The 19,185-nt window shown below is 41.0% G+C and overlaps 1 protein-coding gene across 1 annotated transcript in view; it reads right to left on the bottom strand.

Moving 5' to 3' along the window:
• Nucleotides 1-19,185, bottom strand: part of IRAG1 (inositol 1,4,5-triphosphate receptor associated 1) — a 122,687-nt gene that overhangs the window by 90,951 nt on the left and 12,551 nt on the right. The window contains exon 2 of the mRNA XM_060262065.1: nt 6,133-6,214. The gene's annotated coding sequence lies outside the window, so the exon portion shown is untranslated. The remainder of the gene's footprint in view (nt 1-6,132; nt 6,215-19,185) is intronic.

Below are 19,185 nucleotides of genomic sequence, written 5' to 3'. Positions count from 1 at the left end.
TCTCTGGTTTAAAATAAAAGGAGTAAGAAATAACAGTGATATTATGGTGGGGGTCTGCTATAGACTACCAAGCCAGGCAGAGTACTTGGATGAGATACTCCTACAACAGATTGCAAAGTTCTCTAAGAGAAGGGACATAGGGGTCATGGGAGATTTCAATTACCTGGACATCGTTTGAAAGTCCAACTCTGCTAAAAATGAAAAGTCAAATAGATTCCTGACTGTCTTGCTGACAACTTCCTTTTCCAGAACGTGAAGAAGGAAACAAGGGGATCTGATATCTTGGACTTGATTCTCACCAACAAGGAAGAATTGATGGATGAAATGGAAATAGTGTGCACCTTGGACATTAGTGACCATGTGATTTTGGAATTTACAGTCTTAGGGAAGGGGAAAATTATATGTAGTCAGACTTATAGGTTGGACCTCAGAAGGCAAACTTTGACAAACTTAGAACTATGCTGGGTAATATCCCATGGTCAGAAATACTTAGAAAGAAGAGAATTCAAGAGGGGTGGGAGTTCCTTAAAAGCAAAATACTGAAAGCGCAACCACAGACAATTCCTATGAGAATAAAAAATGGAAGAAGCCTAAAGAAGCCTAGATGGCTCCATAAACAGCTCTCTAAAGACTTGAGAAATAAAAAAGTCTCCTTTCAGAATTGGAAGGAGGGTCTTATGACCAAGGATGAATATAAACAAATCACCAGTGCTTGTAGAGAAAAAGTTAGGAAAGCTAAAGCTCACTATGAACTTAGGCTGGCCAAGGATGCTAAAAACAACAACAAAAAAGGTTCTTTTCTCAGAGTAAGAAAAAGAACAAGGACATGGTACACCCATTGTGAGGGCAGGGAAGTGAAATTGTAACAGGTAATGAAGAGAGGGCGGAATTGCTCAATTCCTACTTCTCCTCAGTCTTCTCTTCTGAGGAAAACGGTGCTCATCATGGCAAAAACAGAACATATAATGAGGGTATGGAGTTCCAACCTAGGATCAGCAGAGGGGTAATACATAAACACCTAGGTCGTTTTCGCACTCACCTTAATCAGCAGCGACGACCCTCTTCACCGCGCAGGATCTGCACGGATTTCGCACTAATTGCCGCGGAGCACCCAGAAGAGCCGGAAAGTTCCGGCGCTTTTGCGGCGCAAACGGAAACTGGTTTTTGGCGGTTTCCGTTTGTGCCGCAAAAGCGCCGGGACTTTCCGGCTCTTCTGGGTGCTCCGCGGCAATTAGTGCGAAATCCGCACAGATCCTGCGTGGTGAAGAGGGTCGTCGCTGCTTATTAAGGTGAGTGCGAAAACGACCCTAGTTTCTTCAAATGAAACCAAGTCCTCAGGGCCAGATGAACTTCATCCAAGAGTTCTAAAAGAGCTTGCAGATGTAATTTCTGAGCCTCTGGCCATTCTTTTTGAGAATTCTTGGAGAACAGATGAGGTGCCAGAAGACTGGAGGCGGGCGAATGTTGTCCCCATCTTCAAGAAGGGGGAAAAAAAGATCCGGGTAACTCTTCAGCTTGATATCTATACCTGGAAAAGTTTTAGAACAAATCATCAGTCAGTCAGTCCTGGAACATTTAGAAAATATGGCTGTGATTATTAAGAGCCAGCATGGGTTTCTCAAGAACAAGTCATGTAACATTAACCTGATCTCTTTTTTGTTTTTGAGAAAGTGACTACCTTGCTGGATCAGGGGGATGCTGTAGACATCTTTTATCTTGATTTCAGTAAGGCTTTTGATAAGGTTCCACATACTATCTTTGTTGACAAGTTGGTAACATGTGGTTTCTGTAACTGGCTGATAGATCGCATCCAAAGAGTGCTTGTGAATGGTTCCTCCTCCTCTTGGAGTGGAGTGACAAGTGGCGTGCCTCAAGGATCTGTCCTGGGGCCTGTTTTGTTCAACATCTTTATAAATGATTTGGATGAAGGAATAGAGGGAATGCTTCTTAAATTTGCCGATGATACTAAATTGGGAGGGGCTGCAAATACAGTAGCAGAAGACAGAAACAGGATACAAGATGATCTTGACAGGCTGGAAAACTGGGCTAAAACCAATAAAATGAATTTTAACAAGGATAAATGTAAAGTTCTGCATTTAGATAGGAAAAATCCAATGCATAGTTATAGGATGGGGGAGAGGAGGCGGCTGAGAGGTGATATGATCACCATCCTTAAGTACTTGAACGGCTGTCATATAGAGGATGGTGCATTTCTGTGGCCCCAGAAAGTAGGACCAGAACCAATGGGTTGAAATTAAATCAAAAGAGTTTCCGGCTCAACATTAGGAAGAACTTCCTGGCCATTAGAGCGGTTCCTCAGGGGAACAAGCTTCCTCAGGAGGAGGCTAGATGGCCATCTGACAGCAATGAGGATCCTGTGAATCTAGGGGGAGGTATTTGTGAGTTTCCTGCATTGTGCAGGGGGTTGGACTAGATGACCCTGGAGGTACCTTCCAACTCTGTGATTCTGTGATTCATCCCAATCTGACATCTCTGGTGGACACTGCCTGGGAGACCTTTGCAGTTCACCCTCTGCATCTGCACCCCACTCCTAGCTCTGCATATAACCTCATACATGATGACTGCAAAGTCCACATGATCCTGGGGTAGCAGTTAGTTGTGATCACTATTTACAGTGAACACTTGCATGCGGAACCTCAAAGTCAACCACCAGTGAAATTAAAAATGAAAGTTACCATCTTTCAGATACAAAAACTTGAAATGTTAGGTGCACAAAACATCAGAAACGCTTGGAAATTTTGAATTAGAAAACAAAATAAAAATACAATTACTAGCTATGTTCTGTATTTCCCTTCCCCAATCCCCCTAATCTTTTCCTTTTTCTCGTTAGAACAATATTTCAGAAACTGGGTTATAGCTCTGAAGCTAAGCTGTTAACTTCAAGCTACGAAAAAGGCTGAGGATGGAGCGGCAGGTGCGTTTCTGAAGTCAAGGAACTTGTCTGGTTCTCCCTCTAGAGTAAAGAAAAAAATTCTGTCACATATGCACTGTATCCACAGACTCAGGACTATCCTGGGGCAGTCAAGCAGGCCTCAATGAGTTAACCCATAAAAACCTACCCAACCAATATAGTCATCTTCAAGGGCCCTGCTTCTGCTGCCTCTGCCAGCTGAGACTAAATGGGTGATAGCTCAAGAAACAGCCTTTCTGATTGTGGCACCAAAATTATGGAATGTGTTCCTCAGAGAGTTTTATTACACACACACACACACACAAAGTTATCCTGTTCTCTCTTTTGAACTCATATTAGTGAGTTCTACAGTAGCTTAACTTTAAATAGGTGCTTACATAATTTTCCTGCAAACACTAAATGTGTCTCTTTTAGATGATGTGACTGGATTGCATGCATGTAACCTGAACTGCTCTTGGAAGCTTTTAGAATGTTACTTCCAAGAGCAGTAAGAATGGTACTTAAACATGAAATAAAAAATTAAGGCTAACAACTACAGACTACCTGAATTCATACTGAAAGATGGTATTTCGGAGTTATGTTCGACAATGATGGGAAAGTCCAAGTACTACGTAGTTGCCTTTCCTTTACTGTACATCAACATATATAACAGTGAATATTATAAGTTTATTATGCACTTCAAGAAAAGTATTTTTGTTTGTTCATCATGGAATTTATTGCCCATCCATTTCAAATGGTGACTGGTAGTTCTAGTAATATAGGACAGGTAGGAATAAAAGAGGCCACCCCCTTCTCTATTATTGGCCAATACATGGAAAGGAAATGAGTCTGGCCATCTTGATATCCTTGCTAGTGTACTCTTTGGCCAGGTTTTTGGAAGGCAAGAAATAAATTTAGTTTTAATTCAGTAATCTGGGGATATGCTGTTTCCATATATCTTTCCATGCCTGTGTATAATGGAAAGTCAGGGCTCTAGAAAGGTCTCAGAACATTCTGGACATCTTTACAGGCCTGCCCATGGCTATAGACCTAGGGATAACATTTCATTTTACATACTACTATTGAAATGATTGAGATAGTTTTTTAGATGTGCATGAGCAAAAAGATATTAAAAACTCAGCTATATTAAAAACTCAGCTATCTTTAAACTAGGAATGGGAGGAGGAACAAGTAGAGCATACAAGCCTAGGGAAAACATGCTCTCCTTAAATAGTACTATTTGGATTTCAAGCTGCTAATCCGGAGTCAAGAGTGATAATACAAGAGGGGTTGGCAATGAGATTAGATAGATAGTAGGGTTGCCAACCTCCAGGTGCCACTTGGAGATCTGACTCCCACTATTACATTTGATCTCCAGATGACCAAGATCAGTTCCCCTGGAGAAAATGGCTGCTTTGGAGGGTGAGCTCTAAGGTATTATACCCCACTGAGGTTCTTCCTGTATCCAAATACTGACTTCCCCAGGCTCCACTCCCAAAATTTCCAGGAATTTCCCAATCCAGAGCTGGCAACCCTAATAAATACCCACTGTGAAGGAGGGTGGGATCAGTGTGTCAGCCTTTTCTCAGAGTGGTTTTTCTGTAAAACTAGTTGATACAGTGTTGTGTATGTGAACTAAGGTTGTGTATAATTAAATGTGTTCCTGCCTGGCTCATTGGAGCCTGCATGATGGAGCCTGGGGATTCAGGAACAATGGGCAGTAGGATCCAAATCCTTGCTGTCCTGCTCCAATCACGAGCCCCCTGCTGGTTTGAATGATCCAATGGTGTCCAAGTGCGGGAACCTTGAAGTGTATATAGTTGACCCCGTTGGCCCAGTTCTTCAGTCTCAGAGTTCAGCCACTACCGTGCTGTACTTAATAAAGAGCTATGATCACAGCAACAGCGTCTCTTCATTGCATGGAACTGACTATATTATATACAGTATCTCCTTTAAAACATACACAGAAAGAACTAATTTGAATACATTCTAACAACAACAACAACAACAAAATGTTTTCCAAAGGTTAGTGATGGGACCCTTTAGGGTTGCCAGATGCCTCTTCCTCTCCAGTGGGGACTTTGGGGGGTGTTCCCAGAGGGGGGTGGGGATATCCCCAATGTGATAACATCACACAGAAGTAATGTCATGTTAGGGACTGGCACCCCTTATGCCTAAATTTGGCTTGAAATTCAGGTGCAGGAAGCCCCCTCTGCTTCTTGCAGGAAGGAAGCACTGGATCTGGCTTCCCTTCCCTGTGTGTCCTGCCACGGTAGAGCGGGGAAGGGGAGAAAGCACTGGATTGGGAGACAAGCCTGCCTCCTTAATCTGGCTTCCCTTCCCCATGCACCCCACCATGGCGGAGTGTGTGGAGAACGGGAGAAACCACTGGATTGGGAGGACAATTTGCCTCCTTAATCTGGCTTCCCTTCCCTGCGTGCCCCACTGCAGCAGAGTGTGCAGAGAAGGGAAGAAACTACATGTCTGAAGTCCAAGCAGAATTCAGTTGGGCAGCAAGCAGTGGCCCTTCTCCCTCCGTCCTGCAAGACTGAGAGGTCCCTCCAGTGATCAGCTGAGGGCCTTTAAATCTTGAAGGAGGGGAGAGAGGGGGGTGGCCACTGGTGGTCACACTTGGGGGAGGGGCTTTCTGCACTGTCTAGCTGGCTAGAGGTGGATTGGAGCCCCCGAAAGCAGGGGAACCCCTGGCGGGACCTGGGGACTAGCAACCCTAGGTCATTTGCAGATCATTCTAACATTTTAAAAATGGCTGATTTGCCTACAACACAAGACTGCATTGCTAGCTACAACAGAATCTATGGATTACAGTCAATATGCTAAATTCTGGGGTTTTAAAAAATCATTTATATTTTAGAAGGGGGAACATGTCACTCGGAAAGATATCTGACCTTTCCCTTCATTCACTATTCTAGCACACTGTTTGATTCACTGGTGGTGGTGTTTTTTTTAAAGCGCCGCAGTATGTTATTTCAGCCTTGTTCCATTAACTACCCATTTATTTTACAATGTTTCCAAATAGGCATTTTAAATAAATTTTTTAGGACACTGTTTAACAACTCTAAAGAGACATCTTCCTTTTTTGGCATTAGACATGCAGTTTTAGCAAAAGCATCCACTGATAAAATGTCTATTGTAAAAGGGCTGTCGCTTTACAAGTAATTTTATTAATGCAATCCTCATACACCAAAATAGGTTCACTTTACCTTTGGTTGTTTTTCCCATGCTCTGTTTTATAGACATGTCTTTTCTTGTTTAAGAGATTCTCTCTGGATACTGGTCTTTGGCCTGGGAAGAGCAGATTCAAAATACATTCTAAATTCAGCGCTTCTGTGATTAAACACATGATATCTGAAGATCAAAAACTTGGAGGCAAAAATAGGCCTTATGTAACTGGCAAATGCCATTTCTATAAAGCTTAAAATTGCACCACCAACAAAAAATATATTATAGCTTGTTTAGAAGTAGAAGGTAAACCTAATCTGTTGGAACCGAATGTTTTGAGAAAACAGTAGCTTCAAGGCAATTTCGAAATAAGGGAAATTATTTTGGAGGTATAATTGAGAAAAGGAGGAGTTTTTAAACTTAGGCTTCAGGATTCTCCTCAATTTGGATATTTGAAGAAAATCATGCCAAACTTTTCCTTTTTAAGACTACAGTGGAAACTAGTAGAATGGAAAAGGCTTTGAACATAAGATAGCTTTGAACATTATCATATGCATGCTACATCAGAAGATTATCCCACCATCATTACTGCTAACAGCCTGCAAAAAATCCATAGTAAACCCCACAATCCATGAATCTTTAGTTGAGTTCAACAGAGGTAAAAAAAGTCTAGAATGTATATACACATATGGCTCCTTAATTGTGCTTAAAGGGACCAAGATGACATCTGCCTATAAACTTGGATGTCTAGAAATATAAGACAATGTACAGAAGCATTATGGGCACATAATTGAACTATAAAATTCTAACTTTGGCTAGATTCTAATCCATGTAAGTATTACGGGAAAAAAAGGTGTGTGTGGGGGGGGAGAAAACATACAAGCCTGTTCAGCAGGCAGAGTCCAGACAAAAGAGTGACAGGTGTGGAATGGGAAACAGCTTGTGATAGCCAAGGTATTTTCTCTGGGTTGTAGGGGCAGTACTTGATGGAAAAACTATTACAGAAACTGGGAATCTTGCTTGCTGTTCTGCCCATTATGAAGTACTAGGGTTCCTGAAACTTTATTTATACCCAAATTTGTGTAGATATTGGGAAAACAAAATGCTCTTTGAATGAGATTTGATTGGAGCAAAAAAATTTATACCTTATTCATTGATCAGTTAGTTAATGTTTAGGTAGGAAAGTATCACAAGTAGGAAGACATGGGGAGGGAGGGTTTACTGTTCTGAAAGAATAACAAATTGAATTATATGGTGGCCATTTGGTGTAATTGGGTTCCAGAGGGAAAACATAGTATGAGGAATAAACCTGAGAGATGGATATGTTTACATATCACTGTCAAACATCCAGCAGATCCTGTTGTATATTTGGACTATAAAGAAGTCAATTAACCAAGACACAGTTATCCAGGGCGGTTTTTTTGTAGCATGAACTCCTTTTAGGGTTCCCAAATCCCCCGCTAGGCCTGGAGACTCCAGATTTGAAGCCTCCTCCCCCCGCTGGCCATAAAAGGGAAAGCGGGGGGAGGGGAGGGAGGAGAACGGCAGCCAGAGCTCTTCCGTTTTCTCAGGCTGCTTCCCGTCCCCAGTCAGCTGGCCGGTGAAGGGAGGGGAGCCCAGCCACGCCCCCAAAGGACCATGTGCCTTTGCACCTCCGGAGGTGAGTGAGTTCTGCCCCTGCATCAGATTTCCCAGAAATGGGGGGGGGGGGGTGGAGAGGGAAACGTCTTCTCATAGGGTATAATGGGGAATTGATCTGGAGGTTTCGGGGGCTCTGGGGGAGCTGTTTTTTGAGGTAGAGGCACCAAATTTTCAATATAGTATCTAGTGCCTCTCCCCAAAGTATCCCCCAAATTTCAAAACGATTGGACCAGGGGGTCCAATTCTATGAGCCCCAAAAGAAGGTGCCCTTATCCTTCATTATTTCCTATGGAAGGAAGACATTTAAAAAGGTGTGCTGTCCCTTTAAATGTGATGGCCAGAACTCTCTTGGAGTTCAGTTATGCTTGTCACACTCGTGTTCCTGGCTCCGCCCCAATGTCTCCTGGTCCACCCCCAAAGTCTCCTGGCTCCACCCCCAAAGTCCCCAGATATTTCTTGAATTGGACTTGGCAACCCTAACTCCTTTGCATATTAGGCCACACACTCCTGATGTAGCTAATACTCCAAGAGCTTACAGTAGGCCCTGTACTAAGAGTCCTGTAAGGGTTTTTTTTTTCATTTTCCAACAATTTTTATTGTTATAGTCATGTAGTTACAATAGTAATCAACGTTGCCATATATTACAGAGTAAATAATTTCAAGTAAAACAGTTCAAAAGTAAATTAATTCTTTCTACACAGAGTTGTGTGGAATAACATTATGTTCTACCAAGTATGTTATTACAGGATACCATACTTCTATTACTTTTTTTTCATATACTATTGGTGATATATAATGGGTTGAGAAGGCCAATTTACATAAAATAATCCCAAATTTTCTTTCTCCAGCATTTTAGGGATGGTATGATAGCTGTTTTCCAATTAAAGGCTAAGAGCGTTTTTGCAATAGATAAAAGAATTGTGACAATTTCCGTTTTTCTAGGTTCTATTCCAGATCATGACCAATTTTCAAACAGGATAATTTCTGGGTCTAAAGGTAAGTTTATATTCAGAATTTGATTTATCTGATGTGTGGTAAGTTCCCAATAAGTTTGAATATGAGGGCATGACCACCATGAATGAGTGTATGAAGCAAGGTGCCCACATTGTTTGGAGCAGTTTGGTGATTGTGAAGTTTTGAATCTGTATAGGATCGAAGGAGGTAAGTACCATCAAGAAATTAACTTAAAGGACTGAAATTTAACTGCAAAAATATTAGAGTTTATTCCTGAGTTGGACCAAATTTCTGACCATTCCTCTTTTGTTATTTGTTTTCCCAAGTCAATAGACCATTGTTTTTAATAGGTAGTTAGTTCCTCTTTTTCAATTGTGAGTAAGATTCTATATAATAAAGTAGTTAGTTTTGGTAGGTGCATTCTATTTTTATATAAAATAAGTTCAAAGGGGGTCATATCTCTGTTCAAAGCTTGCTTTACTGGTTCGGATTTTAGACAGTGTTGAAACTGTAGGTAGTGGAACCAGGCTATTTTTTGTTTTAATTTCTTTTCTAGTATGGTCTTATCTAAAAAGGAACCTTTTCCCCAAAATTGGCAAATGTATTCATATCCAGCCTCTTTCCAAGTCTGGAAGGGTGAAGTGCCTGTTCCTGGAACAAACCACTTTTGATTTGTATACGAAGTTATTGGAGATATTGATGGAGCCAATTTTTCTCTTCTTTTACACCATATAGCTAATGAGATATCTAAGAAATCCATAGCTCTGTGTTTTTGTTTTTTTATAAGATCCAGATTCCATAAGATCATAAAGCATGTTTGAGCAAAGTGGGTATAATTATATTGAGACCCAATCGGGTGGGTTCTTCACTGTAGCTGCTTTTATCAGAGTTCCTATATTAATTGCCTCATAGCATAAGTTTAGGTTTGGCACGTCTAGATAGGGTTTTAAAGCTGATTCTAGGCTTCCTTTGGGCCCATAAAAAATTTAGTAAATAGTTTCTGCCAGGAGGTGAAGGCTTCTTTCTGGATTTTAATTGGCAGTGTGCGAAACAAAAATAAAAACTTGGGTAAAATATTTTAAAATACTGATTCTGTCGGCCCACGTCAATGTTTTTGCATTGCTTCTATTCAGGCTACTTTCTATGTCTTTCTGTAACTGATTAAAGTTGACAAAAAAAATGTCTGAAATGTTCTTAGAGATGTATACCCAAGAGTAAGTTGCTACATGTTTTATTCCAAACCTCAGGAAAGACTGAATCAAGAAATAAAAATGCAGCATCTTTCTGGGAGATTTATAGAAGAGGTCTCAGCTGCATTCTGGGGGTTCTAATATGTAGCCTAATCTGTAGGTTTCAAAGGCAGAGAAAAAAGTATAGAGGAGGAGAAGAGTGATACTACAGATGCAAATTAAGTTCTAGTTTTATACTGGTTCTCTAATTTAGCTTAATACAATAGGTTCCTTTTCTAAATGAATGCACACACACCACAGTCATTCTAAATGAATGCACACACACCTTCTTCAAATCAATGGTATACTTGTTGCTATGATACAGTGACAAAAAGAAAGTCTAAAAGTCGCAATAAACCCCTTTCCTACTATTATCATTATCAACATAGGAAAAAGATGTCCCTGATATACATGGAATGAGTTTTGAAGCCAAGGAATTTTCTTCCCTGCAAACACAAGTGTTGTATGCAGATCTCAGGAGATTTGTTGTAACTTTCAATGGCATTTATGCCAACATTCATATCCAGTTCAAAGGCTTTTAAAACTGTCACTAGGTATTTTTATTTCTTCTATAGAACAACATTATTAGTTTAGATGTATTAAACTAATTGCCTTACGCTTTATTTTCCTTCTTCTTAGGAATTTTGGTGTGAGAAATCCACTGCAGTCCTATGTGCAGGTCTCAGATTAAGCGGGAGCTCACAGGAGCACAGCTCCTGAACCTTTCTGAGAATTCCACCTCTTCCTTCTGAGAGTTCCACCTCCTTGTTCATTGAATAGTAGGTGCAGCTGCATAACAATCCCTGGATGAGCTCCACCACCTATTTTTCTACATAACGACCCCTGCCTATGTGAGTAACAAAGCTACTGTTATTTGCCCCACAAAGCCATCATCTAGGGTTGCCAGGTCTGTGTTGGAAAATACCAGGAGAGGGTGGGGTTTGGGGAGGGGTGGGGCCTCAGCATGGTACAGTGCCATAGAGTAAACCCTTCAAAACACCCATTTTCTCCTGGGAAGGTTATCTCTGCCAGCTGGAAATCAGTTGCAAAAGCAGGAGATCTTCAGGTCCCATCTGGACGTTGGCAACCCTTCCATCATCAGTACTTGACGTTTACTCAATAGTACAAATAATAATCTGCCTGGGGCTGTTTCAGGTATTGGGGATGGCTTAAACCTCCTCTCCCCATCTACTGTAGTTCTAATCAGAATTGAGCCCTCATGCACTTGGAATTAAGTTTCAAATATGAAATTCCAAGACACATCTCTTTTAAAGGGCCCATGGCAGTCAAGGACTTTAGAACCTATTAACTGGTCCTCAGTCAAGCACCATGCCTTGCACACTATTTTTCAATGTGCAGGGAACTTTTTCTTTAAATGAAGACATTCAAACATCTATCTCCACAACACCTAAATTGTTAGTGTCTATGGAAACTTTATTCCTGTATTCTACTGAATGCATAAAATAATATGGTAAATTAAGAAATTAGTTGCTCCTACCTATGAGTGATGTCTCAACTATAGAGTTGCTACAACCCAAGTAGTGTATAGCACTGGAGGTCAAGGAGGAAAAACAAACTAGCAACACAGGTGTCGATTCACAAAGCAAGCAGCAGCCTCATGCTTAAAAAAAGTTCATAATAGAGCAACCCAGTTAAAATGAACTATCACTTCACCTATCAACTCAAGTGACTCTTACCGTTTTTACACACAGCTTACCATGCAGTCACAATCCTGTTCCCTCCGCGGCGTCCAGTCGGATTTCCCACCATCTGCGCCGGAGTTACAGGAAGTGCCACGGCTTTTGTGTAGCAAACGTAAACTGGGTTTTAGTGGTTTACGTTTGCTACGCAAAAGCAGCAGCACTTCCTGTAACTTCGGTGCAGATGGTGGGAAATCCGACTGGACGCCGCGGAGGGAACAGGATTGTGACTGTGTGGTAAGCTGTGTGCGAAAATGGTTCCAGACTATTAAGGCAAGCCCTACATGACTCCGTTCATACTCTGAGCCTTGTAGAAATCATTCTCATTTTATAAACCCAAGGTGCCTTCGGCATGATGGCCTAAGAAAGCAGACAGTGTGGCACAGCAGGCACAAATATATAAATGAAACATCATTGGCAGTCTGTGGGCATATACTTTTGATGGGACTTGATGTTTTGAGTTGTTTACTTTTTGTACAATTTTTTGATGTTAGTATTAGTAGCCTTGAATTTAGGGTACCTCCTCTCACTGGGGGCAGGGTTCCCCCTGCTTTCAGGGTATCCAATCCACCACCACAGAACTGGCCAGTGGGGGAGTCCCTCCCCCAGAGAGTGTTGGCATGCCCAACACAATGCTGTCACCTGGAGATGATGTCATCACATTGGACATGTTGTGCAGGGGACGCTCTAGCATTTGAGAAAAACTCTATGATGAGCATAGAGTTTCCCCAAAATGACAGTGTCCCCCTGCATGATGATGTCACTTCTAGGCGATGTCATTGTGATACATGCACCAAAGACTCCAGATAACAGGATCAGAGCCCCCCACCAGCAGCCAGGTAAGACCTGGCAACCCTATTTGAAGTCCTTGGAACTAGACAAAATCTACACTGAAAATCATGATCAGTATATTATGCAACTTTTTTTGTTTCAATTTTGATTAACTAATATCAAAAATGCCCATCCTAGTAGCAACTGGTGATAACAGTATTCCTAGGTTAATTGAGATCACCTTTGTTACCATCACTTGTAGTAGGATTTTAAAAATCCTTGGTCTCAAACCCTATATAAATAGAATCCAACTTTCTGGTCATTTTAGTTCAGTAGTTTCATTCTGGACTCTCCCTTTGATTGTTTAGTATTATTGTTATTATTATATTGCTGGGAAATGGTGACTTTGTGTAGAAATGTTACAAATTGTACATGTTATATTTCATAGCTTTAGGCCCAATTGTTTTACATTTTCTTCCTATACTGAATACACTCATTTGCCAACTAAACAAAACATTTTAGACACCAACTGTAGCTCATAAAACCTTAACCCCCAATTAAGTCTGTTAGCCTTCAAAGTGACACAAGACATTGCTGTTTATTACCAGGGTTAATAGATCACAAACAATTCAGAATATTTATGAATTGTAAGTGACAGTATTGGATGTACTAAGTACCAGTGAACTATCTAGTTCACTCTGTCAAGATGGGTGGAAATGAAGTAAGAACTTCAGATGAACTTGAATAGCAAAAGTGATAAGGAACAAGAACATCTTCATCCAGCATACTTCACACACTGACTCCTTCTCTGGAAAGTGAAACAGGAAAAATGTGCTTTTGAATGCTCTATCAGACATGGCAGAGAGCCTTTGTTTTGGCCCTACCATACAAAGAAAAGAGCAAATATGATAGTATACACATTACCTCATATCCTCTGATTTTAATCAATATCCTGTACTTCATTCCAACTTTAAAATTAAGGTCAGGGAAGAGTTTGATTCTAGAAATCTGTTTAATGATCCATTTGATCTAAGAGTTTCTCAGATAACAGTGCTTAAATTATAAGGGAAAGAGAGGGTTTTACTGAAACCAACAAGCCCCATCTAGAATTATCAACTTCAATATGAGTGGTGTTCTCCTGGAATTATAGCTAATCTCCAGACAATACATGTCAGTTCTCCTGGCAGTTTTGGATAGTGTTTTCAATTGTATGCCATAGAATCTAGGGAAAAATCCTAGAGTGACCTCACATCACTGCTAAATTCCCTTGTCTGCCCAAACTCTCTTCTTCCTAAGGCACCACCTCAAAATCTCCAGGAATTTCAAAACTGGAGTTGGCAACTAGAGGGCCCCACCACCTATTTCCTCTCAATCTTAGCTCCTCCCATGAGCTTCCACACAGATTGCAGCTTTTCCTATAGGATGATATAGAAATTATTCATATAGTTCTGGTGCAATTCTGAGTTGGTTCTATGAGAGCATTTGCACAGTGATCAGGAAGGTGCTTGGGAATCTGATGCCCCCTTAAGCTTAGATTGCAAAATGCAGCAAGACCTCCTCCTCCAATATAACTGCATTATAATGATAAAATTAAGTCTATATTCTTGTGAATTCTACTGTTACAAAAAACAAGTGTCTTAAAAACAAAAGTCCAAACCAAAAACAACCCATTTCCAATTTGTCCTCACCATGCTTGTGACAGTTTGGGTGCCTTCCTGAAGAGAAACCCCTCCCTTTCCTGGAGGAGTCACAGCTGATACCTCCCCAATACTAGGCTCACAGCAGATACAGGATATATGTAGGGTTGTCAACCTATGGATGGGGCCTGCAGACCTCCCACAATGACAACTGATTTACAGACTACAAAGATCAATTCCCCTGTGAAAAATGGCTGCTTTAAAGAGAAGACACTATGGCAGGGGTGTCAAACTCATGGGCCAGGCTATGTGTGTCATAAAATGTAATGCTGGGTAGCAGAGATATAAACTTTATAAAGAACACAGACAAATACAATTAAAGATTTTGTATCTCTTCCATGTGATAGAGGGAGCTGGGCAAAAAAAAGCTCTGGCTCTTTCTCTCCATCCCCAGGGGATGAGGAGGGGGCAGAGCCTCAGCCAACAGAAGGAAAAGAGGCTTGGCTCAGTAGCTCTTTTATGTGATTGAGAGAGCCTTGCAAAGCAAGCTCTCCCTCCTTTCCAAGGGAGGTACCTCAGCCAATGGAGAAAACAGAGCCTTTGCTCTGTAGCTTCTGTGCAATTCAGCAAGCCTGGCAAAGCAAGCTGTGAAACAGAAGGAAAACCAACAACATGAAATCACAGTTAATTTTTGAAGGCAATACAAAAAGCAAACACTGTGATATACAGGCTACAATGTTTAGTAAAACTTTAGAAGTCATATAAACCTGTTGTATACATTATAAAGAAATACAACTTTACAACATTACAAAAAAGGTCCATCCACAACATTACAAGAAAGATCCATCCCCAGTGAGCACCCAGATATTCATCAGGTCTAAAGACTTCCCCAGGAGTATTCCTTTTTTTATTATTTTCAAAAGTTTTTATTAGTTTCAGAAAAGTCTAGAAAATAGGGATCGGGGAAGAAGGGAAGTAAAAGCACAATATATTCTGGCCTTGTTTTATATAAAACACTTTCCAAAAACAAAAGGATAGTTCTACAATATTTTCTTAATATAAGTTGTCTCTTATTATTTATCTTTTTTAATCTAAACCATATATAATCCATTTTAAAGTTTTATAATGTAAATCTTTAGCTATATTGTAGTAATTTACCAATTTCATTCAAAATAAATTTGCTAATTCCACTAAAGATAAATGTTATAATATAAGCACAGGAAAAAAGAAAAAAAATCAGATCACACCAGAGAGTCTTAAGAGTTTTGAGTGTCCAACCAGGCATAGAATTTCATCCAATTTTTTCTTGCTTCTTCTTTAGATTTCCCAGCCATCAACTGGGATAAAAAGTCAAGCTCTGCAGTCTCCAAAACTTTTCCCACCAAGTCCATTTTCATGGGAATTTCCTGAGATTTCCATCTCTGTGCCAGAAGGATTCTAGCTGCAGTGTTAAAATGTGCCAACAAGTGTCTCATCTCTTTAGAATAGTCCTCTGGAAATATGTTCAATAAAAAAGTTCTGGTTTGAAATGTATCTGAGTCTTCATAATCGTTTGTAACATTTCATGTACCATTTTCCAGTAGTCTTTCACCATCTCACACGTCCGCCACATATGGTAAAAAGTGCCAGTTTGTTTGGTGCACTTCCAACATTTGTTAGACATATTAGTGTAAATCTTACAGTTTCTGAGGTGTCAAGTACCATCTATAAAACATTTTATAGAGGTTTTCTTTAAAAGTCACTGACCTGGTTAATTTAACATTGAACTTCCACAATCTTTCCCACTGTTCTAATGTAATATTGTAACCAAAAATTTTTGTTCATTGAACCATACAGTCCTTTACAACTTCATCTTGTGCCTTCATTTGAAGTAAATATGTGTATAGTTTAGAAATTAACTTTTCCTGTGGTCCCAAAAGAATTTTATCAAATAAGTATTGTTCAGTGGTGAAGCCTATCGCCTTGTCTTTAGCATATCTGGATTCAACTTGCATTCTCAACCACCAATTCATTTTAATGTCCATACTTTCTAGTTCTTTAGTTTTCAGTTGATTTTCTTACCCCAACCATCATACCTATAATTCTTGTTTAGTTTTAAAAGATTTGGGTGAGTAAATGCTTCTACTGGTGAAACCCATCTTGGAACTTTCAACAGTTGTCTCTTATCTTTCAACAGTATCCAATCTCTTGTCCACAAAAGTACAGATGCTTTACAGTACAATTGCCAATCTGGCAGACCCATTCCTGCTCTTAATTTGGAATCCTGCAAAGTCTTTAATTTAATTCTAGATTTTTTGCCTTGCCACACATATTTGAGAACTTTTGCATCTGGTTAGAGAAAAAGTTGACTGGCTTGCTCCCATTATACATAGAAACACTTAAGTGGTGCTGAGAGGTAAGTTCTTGATTCCAATTAATTAAATAAAAATTATTAAGAATTATCCTCTTCCTTTCAACTTTGTGTTATATCTTGTTATAATTACCATGGTTTATTCCAGGATTTTTGAAGAAAGTAAAGATGCTGCAGAAAGCATTAATAATGAATTGTAAAAGAGGCTGATACCCTTGAAAGAAATAGGCATATTCCTGAGGAAGTCTTTGGACATGATGAAATGAGCTTATGTCTGGGTGCTCATTGGGGATGGACCTTTCTTATAATGCTGTGGATAGACATTTTTTGTAATTTTGTAAAACTGTACTTCTTTATAATGTACATAGCAGTTGAAACAGAAGGAAGCAAGAGAGAGGGAGAAGAAAGCAGACTTGCTTGCATGCCTGATGGGAACCCTCCAAAGGCCTGATCCGTCCTCCAGGCCATACATTTGACACCCCTACTCTATGGCATTATACCCCATTAAGGCCCTTCCTCAAACCTGCCTTCCACAGGCTCCATCCCAAATCTCCAGGGATTTCCCAAACTGGAGTTGGCAACCCTAGGTGGGTTAGTACCAATATGCAGTGAATTCCTTTAATGAATCAACACACCTCCCAATGGTCAGTAAAATCTCTGCACCAGTCTGCCCCCACACTGCAACAAAAACATTCACAGAGGCCTCATCTAGCTCTGGGCTAGAGCCTCTTCTCTTGCCACCCCCTTAATTCCATAAGGGAATTTTCAGGAATTTGGTCATTGCTTTAATTCCTCAGTCTGGGCTTTCACAAATCAAATAGCACAGTGACGCCTTGGCCTGTGGTAGAAGTTCTGCTTTGCTCCCAGCTCCTCCAGCTCAAATAGAAAGAATCCAGTCCTCATCCATGTGATTCCTAACAGCCATTTGAGATAGATGCTGAAACCCTTTCCTTGTTATCCACAATGTGTACTGTTCGTTTTGAGACCAGGGTTCTTTTGGATCCTGAGACTGAGCTAAAAGGGAAATTTGACAGAGAGGTTGTGAAGTTCCCACAGCCAGTGTATGTAGTCAAGTCTAAAGTAGCTGAGAGGCTTGAGGTGTTGCAAGAGAATGGCAGAGCGAGTATCTAACAACATACAGTATGTCAGATAGCAGGGTAATGTGCTAAAGGAAGACACAGCTTGGGCTCAGGAATATGAGTTCACAAGCCTGTAGCTAGAAAATTTTAGGTGGGGGGGCTCAGGGGATAAAATTTTAGGTGGAGGGACCGTGGGGCCCAAAATGACATCACAAACGATGTCACAATTTTTTTTAAAAAAACCTAGGCAGTCGGCTGCAAGATAAATAAAAACCTTGCGTGGCAGCCAGCTATAAGAGTCCCTTCCCCAGAGAAGGCTGACCAACCCCTGCTGTTTTCTCCATCTCTGCAACTGCAGGTTAGGGGGAGTGGGGGAGGAGAGGGCAGCAGGCAAGCTCTGGCATTGGACAGCACTTCATCATCCCAGACAGAGAAGGAGCAAAGAGAAAAGGGGCAGCCCCCAGCCCCTCCAGCTTCCTGCTGTTATTCAGACGTGTGACATTCTGACTCAGGACAGAGCAAGAGGACATGCCAGGGCAAAGAGGATGAGCGCCTGCCACTCACTGCTTTTGGTACCTTCACTCCTGCCAGCGGAACCCCTGGCCACTGCCAGCCTTGGCAGTGGAAAAAAGTGGAGGTAGTGTTGCTGCTCGATGGGAGCAGTGGTGGTGGGTGCTGCTTGTTTGAAGCAAAAACAGAGATGAAGGCTGGCAGCACTGCTAGAAGCAATTTGCTATAGTAGCAATGCTGCTTTTCAAAGTGGTGGCAGTGAGTGGTGGTGAGTGACAGGGGACAGACTGGAGGGGCCATACATATGGAAAGGGGGTTTGATTGAAGGGGCCTGTACCCCTCGGGTCCCTCCATAGCTATAGGCCTGTGGGTTGGTCGGAGTAAGCAACACAATACACAGTTGAAGACCAGACTACCTTCCTTAATCAGGAATACAGATGATATACAGCAGCAGGGCTTTTTTGGTAGAAAATGCTCAGCAAGAACTTATTTGCATATTAGGTCACACACCCCGATGTTACCATTGTTCTGCACAGGGGCTTTTGTAGAAAAAGCCTAGCAAGATCTGATTTGCATATTAGGTCACACCCCCTGACACAAAGCCAGCCGGAACTGCGTTCCTGCTCAAAAAACAAAACAAAAAACCCTGTAGAGCAGAATGGGATAAAGGTATTTGAATAGAGATGTCAAATCATTTTCCCCCAAATACTTGTAAATCAGCAGCTAAGGGGGTCTTTCATAAATAGAAAGAATACAACCCCCCCCAACAAGTCAAGAACTGTGAGGAACCGTCTCAAAAACTCCTGATGCTGCTTTAAAAAGGTACTCATTAGAAATGAATGGTGCAAATCAAAGCATTTCCCTGGATTCAATAACTGTAGGAATAACATTTTGTGAAGGAAGAAAAACAAGGCTATATGGGTTAAAAAAAAAGTTAAAGGTAGTCCCTGTGCAAGCACCAGTCGTTTTCGACTCTGGGGTGACGTTGCTTTCACATTTTCACGGCAGACGGGGTGGTTTGTCATCTACACTTTTCCCCCAGCAAACTGGGAATTCATTTTAACGACTTCGGAAGGATCGAAGGCTGAGTCAACCTGGAGCCGGCTACCTGAACCAGCTTCCACTGGGATTGAACTCAGTTCATGAGCAGAGGGTTCCGACTGCAGTACTGCAGCTTTACCCCTCTGCACCACAGGGCTCTTATATGGGCTGTTTATTTTGTG

Source organism: Heteronotia binoei, chromosome 21, assembly GCF_032191835.1.
Source record: "Heteronotia binoei isolate CCM8104 ecotype False Entrance Well chromosome 21, APGP_CSIRO_Hbin_v1, whole genome shotgun sequence".
Classification (NCBI taxonomy): Eukaryota; Metazoa; Chordata; class Lepidosauria; order Squamata; family Gekkonidae; genus Heteronotia; species Heteronotia binoei.
This window is presented reverse-complemented; position numbering and strand designations above follow the sequence as displayed.